The sequence below is a fragment of the Phyllostomus discolor genome, chromosome 10 (genome assembly GCF_004126475.2).
Source record: "Phyllostomus discolor isolate MPI-MPIP mPhyDis1 chromosome 10, mPhyDis1.pri.v3, whole genome shotgun sequence".
In the NCBI taxonomy this organism is placed as follows: domain Eukaryota; kingdom Metazoa; phylum Chordata; class Mammalia; order Chiroptera; family Phyllostomidae; genus Phyllostomus; species Phyllostomus discolor.
Genome location: NC_040912.2, coordinates 40,220,478 through 40,228,020, shown reverse-complemented (window position 1 = coordinate 40,228,020; position 7,543 = coordinate 40,220,478).

Genomic DNA, 7,543 nt, shown 5'->3' with positions numbered 1-7,543 from the left:
CCTATTCACCATTTATCTTCCCCACCCTCCTGGCTTCTCTCCACCTTGCCCCACCACCACTGGCCAGGACACTGCTGTCCTTGTCTGTTAGTTTTTTTCTGTTTTTCTTTTTTGCTCAATTCCTCCGCACTCCCCTGCTCCCCCCGCCACACACGCATCTATGCCCTTGTAATGAAGAAATATTTGTTTATTTGCTTCCTTCTTCACTGTTAGGATTTATCTTTTTTTTCTTCCTTCATGGATTTCTTTATCCTTCTGCAGTCCTTTCCGAAAGGGAACATGATTCCACTCTTGAATTGCCTTCCTTCATTAGGAGCCAAGATCTACTCTAAGAACTTTCTGGAGAAACTCCCAGTTGCTGGGACATAAGTTAAAATCTAGCAAATGAATTCATCAATTGTTACAAAAATAAAATATAGATGTCTCTAAAGCTTAGTAATCTGCACTACAAATTAGCAGCCCTTCCTTGATCATATTAAAAGCATTGGCTGGACATTATTTCAATAACTACCTTAGTTCTAAAGCCAAAAAAACTCAATTTATAAAATTTCCTTATATTTATACAAGATAAATGTCCAATACAGTCATATTTGCACTTGATTGAGAGCTACACTGAATTATAAGCCGTCTTTTAGAGAAAATTTTACTTTTAGATTTATTTTTTAAAAAAAATCAAACAGCTGCTTTTAGTTTAAATAGTTTACTCTTGCTAAAAGCAATGGCAGTCCAAAAACATTTTTTTTATCAGGGTTTATCTCCACTTGTTAAGTTTAGATAAGAGACTGCCAGATTTTCTGCTTCAAAAGAGATAAGAACAAATGTAACCACAGACAGTGCTCATTTATCACTAGCAAGTGTGGTTTCACAGAACAAAGTAAAAATGCATCTATCTAGGCTTAGAAAGAGGATACATTTGAATTAGACCAAAGAGGAAACATCAGATATTTAATTTCAAAAGGTAGTGGCACTGTTTTTGTACAAGAGGAGAGAATAATTTATAACTAATACAATAATGAAATTTTAAAGATAAAGTTGATAAATTAGTTTTGAACTAGACTCACGTTTTTTGAAGAGGTTTTTGAAGCAGACTGAAGATTCTGAAGCATTCTTCTTTATTCTAATCCTCAGGGTTGAAACATAGTGATTTTTCTATCCAAGAAAATCTGCTAATATTTTTATGCCTACATAGTATCCTTCATTTTAATTCAACCATTAACATTTATGTTCACTTAAACAGATAAATGATTGTGAATTATTAACTATTATAAACAAAATAATTAGTGAGAATTATTATTTAAGTAATATAGTCCAGGTATAATGCTAAACACAGAGAATTAAAAGGAAATAAATAATCCCAGAGGGAGAAGATATTTTATTTTTTATAAATTTTTTTATTTCTTTTAAAAAGAGGGGAAGGGAGGGAGAAAGAGTGGGAGAGAAACATTAATATGTGGTTGCCTCTCACATGCCCCCAACTGGGGACCTGGCCTGCGGCCCAGGCATGTGCCCTGATTGGGAATCGAACTGGTGACCTCTTGGTTCACAGGCTGGCACTCAATTCACTGAGCCACACCAGCTGAGGGGGAGAAGATATTTTAAAAAATACAAGCAAACAAAATGTACTATGATTATGGGAGAAAAATAAGTATAAAATTTACGGATAAGGCAAGATCTATGGAAAGGAGGATATTGGACCTGGGATTTGAAGAATAATCAGGATTATACAAAATGGAAAATGAGAAAGGGAAAGACGTTTTATTTAAGGGACATAAGCAAAGGTACTGACTCATAAAAAATATTAGGAGTTTAGAGACAGAAATATAGTATGGCTTGATTATAATTTACGAAACTTTGGCAAAATTTATGGTACATTTCTGTCATGAGAAATAGGTCACTGTGGCTAAAATATCTTTGAGGAGCCAAGGGGAATAAAGACAGGCAAAAAGACTGAAGAGATATGTGTGTAACACATTGAGAAAGGTTTTGCACATCACATCATGCTAAAAAGTTTGTATTTAATTTCACTCAATGAAGGACCACTGAATTTAAGCTATGAAATAACTTAAGATCTGTCATTTGGGGAACTGCAGTGGTGGTGCATAGTATAAGAATGTGAAGGAACTGAATTGTCCAAGTCTAGGGTCATGTTAATTTTGCTTTCCCATCACTTTTCTCCCTTTTAGTAAAGGCACTTTCCCCTCTGCTCTGATTCTGGGAGCAAGGAGCATCCTACTCCACCTTGGCTGGGTTAATTATAGTATCCTTTACCCTTGGATACAGTGAAAGGACGAGAGACGCGTTTGTGTGCCTGGCAAAAGAAATTAGTTCTCCCAGGTTTGCTGTTTTCACTGTTGCTGAGGAAGAAGAATTTACTTTCATTGTAAACACAAAACCAGCTGCAACCTTAGAACCATCCTTGTGGAAATAGCTGCCTGAAAATTACAGGTTGGAGCTGAAGAGAGAGATTAATTCCTGAGAGACTTCTATGTCCATATCTAATCTCTGAAACGGCACTACCCTAGTCCTAAGTTTTGTTTATGTCAGTATAGTAGATTGAGTGTGAAAATGGCACTAATTCTCCCTCTCCCTTTACCTACACACTTTGCAATGTGAATTATCAGTTCCTTCCACTAAGAGATAAAATCTATTTCCCCACCTCTTCAGTCTTGGACAGCCTTGTAATTTGACCAATACAATGAGGCAGAAGTGATTGTACCAGTTCTGAGCCTGGATTCTAGAGGCCTAGGACAACTTGTTCTCATTGAAATCTGGTGCAGCCAGTGTGGAAAACAGTAGGGAATTTCCTCAACAAACTAAAAGTGGAACTTCCTTTTGACCCAGCAATTCCACTTCTGGGATTATACCCTAAGAATCCTGAAACACCAATTCAGAAGAACCTATGCACCCCAATGTTCATAGCAGCACAATTTACAATAGCCAAGGGCTGGTAGCAGTGTAAGTGCCCATCAGTAAATAAGTAGATAAAAAAAAGTCATACATTTACACAATGGAATACTGTGCAGCAGAAAGAAAGAAGGAGCTCCTACCCTTTATGACAGCATGGATAGATCTGGAGAGCATTATGCTAAGTGAAGTAAACCAGGTGGTGAAATACTAATACCATATGATCTGATCTATAAGTAGAACCTAATCACCAAAACAAACTAATGAGCAAAATAGAATCAGAGACTTGAAAATAAAGAACAAACTGACAGTGACCAGAGGTGAGAGGGTTGGGGGGCAACGGGGTAAAGAAGGGAAGGGTCAAGTCAAGGACCATGTATGAAGGACCCATGGACAAAGATGATGGGGGAGGGTTGAATGTGGGAGGAGGGGAGTGGGTAGGGCAGGGGAGAGTAATGGGGGAAAACAGGGACAACTGTAATTGAACAACAATAAAAAATTTTTAAAAAGTCATCAAATAAAGATTCAATTCAATCAAAATAAAACCAAAGAAAACAACCCCCCCCCCCCACTGCTGCTTTTGCCATAAGAAACCCAGGACAACCTGCTGAAGGTTGAGAAACCGACTATGTAGAGAAGAGTCTAGCCAGTGGTGGCCAACCCACCACCCTACCTCAGACACACCAAGTATCTCAGCCAAGATTATCTAAGCTCAGTCCATACCAGTAGAACTGATCCCCTAACTCTTTCATTTACAGAACAAAACAAATTTTAGTGTTTCATTTCACCAGGATTTTATGGTTGTTTCTGATGCAGCACCATTGCAATAATATGTAATTGATACAACAAGCAGTAAATTTCCTCTTTTCTTGGGTAAGCTAGTTGGATTTGAGATTCTGACACAACTAAATAAGTCTTAATGTAACTGGTTAAGAAAATGTTGCAATACCGAGATGAGTGTTCAAGCATGAAATGCTTTGGAAAGCATAAAACCAACACTAAAATCTATCCCAATTGGTAATGCACAAATCTTGTTATACTACTGGATATGGTGTGGGACAAAAGTGCATTATTAAAAATGATGCTAAAATTTCAATCCAGAAAAATTGGATGATTTGTAATTAAAATAAAGAATTAAAAAACAGAGCAGATAAAGATGCTTGGGAAAACAGTAAGGGTAATTTAGGTGTGTTGTATTGAATGCCATAAACAACATAAAGATAACAGTGTAGGAAAGTGTGGTGCTAACATTTAATGTCTCAACTCATTATGGAAAGCTCAAATATGGTGGACTTTGAAGTTAAAGCATTTGGCTCAATAATGAGCAAGGCACGGTTGAGTTTCTAAGAGCAATTGTGGTAAAAAAAAAATGGTAAAAATGTAAGAAAAATACACCCTGCTTAAACCATTAACAGCCATCATTATATGCCATACATCTACACATATATATTTTTGAAAGATATGGATACATCCATATGGATACATGCTTATTAATTTATTGAGTCAAAATTATTTGTTGCCTGCTCTTTGCCATATTTATTATTAGGGATGGAAATAGAGCCCCTGATCATACTCTAGTAAAGACATTACGCTGTGCACATATAAGTGAAAACACTAAAGATAAATAATAGGGGAAAACATTAAATAATATACAATGTCATATTATCATAGAGGTAGTTGTACCTTTCATAAGGCTTTATGAAAGATAACATATAAATTGAGTTTTAAAGTGTGAATATAACTTTTCCACTTGGATAAGCAAATAAACATCCACCTAGGCTAAATATATACAATTTCCCTCAATGCACAGAGTTGTAAAGTTTATGGGATATAATCAAGGGATTTCATCAGTCTGATTTTGCTGGAGCACAAACTGTTTGGCAGAAGCTGTAATCAGTGAAGTCAAGACAAAGTAGGATCCAGATCCTGGATCAGTGAAGTCAAGACAAAGTAGGATCCAGATCTTTATACAATCCTAAGGCTGGGAAACATCCTATTGAGACGCTTGGAATGAAGTACGTTTAAGGGAAGATTTACAAGATCAGATTTTTGTTTAGAAAGATAACTCAGAAGACAGTGTGGAGATAGTAGTAGAACATGAGCCTGAGGGATATAAAGACTGTCCAGGTAACATATTTTTCAAACATCAGTCATTCCCATAAAAAGTCACTAGGATGTTTTGCATATCAACTTATACATGTATTTACTTAATGCTTAATTTATATCTACTGTCTTTAAAATGCAACCTCTTTATTCAGAAATAACACATTATTGTAAAATAAATTACTTTTTATGATTTATTCTTACATGCCATTTAAAATAATCTTTGGTATTACTGGTGTCACGTGAACAATTTGGGAAACACACCCCTTGTCACTCTCAGTGGTAAGAAAAAGGAGAGGCTAGAACTGAGAGACACTAAGAAAGAGATTCATCAAGGCCTGATAGCCAATAGAGCGATGGTGGCAATGTTAGCTAACTTTTCACTGATATGTGCTGCACACAATTGTAAGCACTTCCCCCTTCGAAGAATACTGCTATTTTATGGAATTATCCACATTATACAAATGGGAAATCAGGCATAATGTCTAGTAGGATTTTTCTCCATCTTTTCACATTGGTTTTCTCTGAAGATATAGATGAATGGAATAAAGAAAAATACAATATTAATGTGAATAAGGCAATATTTATTGGACACTTGTATATTATTATTACATATTATAATGAGATATTGGTGGTATTTGATGATTATATCTGGGCAAAAACAAATAACCATATTCTCCCTAGCTAATGAAAACTATCCTCTTGTCTTCTACTACCATGTGAATTTCCCTGTACAATTGTTCTTACAGCACAGCAGCAAACTGAGAATTAAAGTGCCCATTGAGATGTATTCTGTAATCCCAAGGGAAAACTTTGGTGAAATTGATATATATAGCTTAAGCATTCTACATTTGCCCACCAATTTTTTTTCATTCATTTGCTAAGTAAAGATTGGGTGCCTACCCTGTGTCAAGTACTAGGATTACAGGGTTGAAAATACATGGCCTCTACCCTTCTTGGACTTTAAATTCTGTTGAGAGAAGAGAGAAAATTAACAAGTTAGATTTTTAGTATTTTGAATGATCATACATGGCACGGGAGAAAAAAGCAAAGAAAAACAATCGGGAGAGCCAGAAAGATGGGAATGCAGTTTGTAATAGGGTGGATCAGAAATCTCACTGAGAACTTTGCACTTTGACAATGACCTAAGGAAAGTAAGTCATAAAGTAATTGCAATATTTCTATGTAGAGGTACAAAGTGAGAGCCGGATGGCTCAGCTAGGCTCTCATCTACTCAGCTGCCTACAAAGAGGAAGTGGAAAAGAAAGAACCAAACAATGGTAATCACCTTTTAGGTTATAGTGACTCCATTTGGTAGTTATTGTGGTTTATGATATACTTGAGCTCTGATCAGACAGGCCAGCAGCTACCTCTTCCTTGAGGAAAAGCTACAAATGGATTTGCCAGAAGCAGACGTCGCTCAGGCAAAGGGAAAAAGTGTTCTCCCCAAGCTAGTCTTAGAGACTTCAATTATTGATAGATAAATAGAGGGTGTTTGTACAAACAACTCCAATCCATGCTAGACTCTGTTCAAAAGATTGCTTTTCCAAACTAACTTGCCTGTGTTATTATCATGTCTGTTTCTACTTCACTTAATTCATCACTAAAATAAAGGCTGGCTTAATAAATATTATACTTAAATACAACAGTTTTTTTCAGTAATTATTGAATAATTAAAGTTAGGAACTTTAAACACCATAATGCAATTAACCACTATTTTGTTACAGTTCTCACTCTTAAATGTAATCTTCTTTTTAATAAAGTATTGAGTTTCAGCTTATAGAAATCATACTTCATTGGAAAAGAATTTTATGATAGTATAAATATGCATTCAACCAGTAAATTCTCTCATAAGAGGAAAACAAACTCCAAATATAGGATATTATTGAAATGAATTTCTTATATCTTCCACTGGAAAGACTCTTTTTTCTAAAATTATAAGAAGAGGGTGATTATAAAAATTAATCAAAAGCCACTCAAATGTCAGCAAAATCCAGTAAAAAAGACATTAGCATGACTTTCCAATGCTAGCTTTACCAGAACTAGAAAATTATAAATGAAGAAGGATTAGCTATAATGAAGTAATAGAAGGTTTTAGTGCCTTTAAAAAGAAGGCAGGGAAGCCTTCCCTCGGGTCTGCTTTTGAGCAACAAAACAATATACTGTATGAGATATCTCTTGGCTTTTTTGTATTGCCCTATAGTGAAAAAAGACATTTGTCCTGCATTCTCAGCTTTTTCATATCAACTCTGAAGTAGAATAAATCACAGAAATGAGTAGGTTTAAACCATAATTAGTATCTTCCACAAGGTACAAAAATACACTCTAACAAAGATGATTTAGATTTAATCTGATCAAAATTATCTTTGTAGGTTTAATATTTCACATTTTATAGTCAGAGGTTGTGTATAACTTTGAAGTAAGTATTCCATGGTATTTACTTACCTCTCTTTTCTTGAGCACTATTTGCTGGCCAATGGTCTGGACTGTGGAGAAGGCAAACAGAAGTCTCAAACACAAGTCTTACTTTCCAAAA